A 520-nucleotide genomic window follows, 5' to 3' on the forward strand; every position below is an offset into this window, starting at 1 on the left:
CATTGTGTGCGAACACACCCAAGAGAGTGCCCTAGGTGCCGGAACAGGGGCAAGGAGGAAGAGGAGGAGGGAAAGAGATGGAGAGAGAGAGAGAGAGATGGAGAGAGGGAGGGAGCTGTCTCTTATACACATCTAGATGTGTATAAGAGACAGTCTGTATCTTTTTAGCAAGTGTGTGAACTCACAGTGCTTTTCTGTGAATAAACCATGGATCAAGTAAAAGGCCATTTTTCTTAAAGAAAAAAAAGTCCCTAAATTCAGAGATGACCAGCAAATACTAAATAGAAGATTATAGATTTCCTGTGAGTGCATATGGCTTGGAGTGTCATGATGCTATAAACCAAATGTTACTGTCCTCCTCAAATTCGTGTGTTGAAGTCTAATTCTAAGTGATGGTATTTGGAGGCGGGGCCTTGGCAGGTGAATAAGTTCATGAAGGCAGGGACCTCATGAATGGAATTGGTGCCCCTATCAAAGGGACTGCAGAGAGCTCCCTCATCCCTTCTGTCATGTAAGGACA

This window comes from Mandrillus leucophaeus, unplaced genomic scaffold, assembly GCF_000951045.1.
Source record: "Mandrillus leucophaeus isolate KB7577 unplaced genomic scaffold, Mleu.le_1.0 Scaffold153, whole genome shotgun sequence".
NCBI lineage: Eukaryota > Metazoa > Chordata > Mammalia > Primates > Cercopithecidae > Mandrillus > Mandrillus leucophaeus.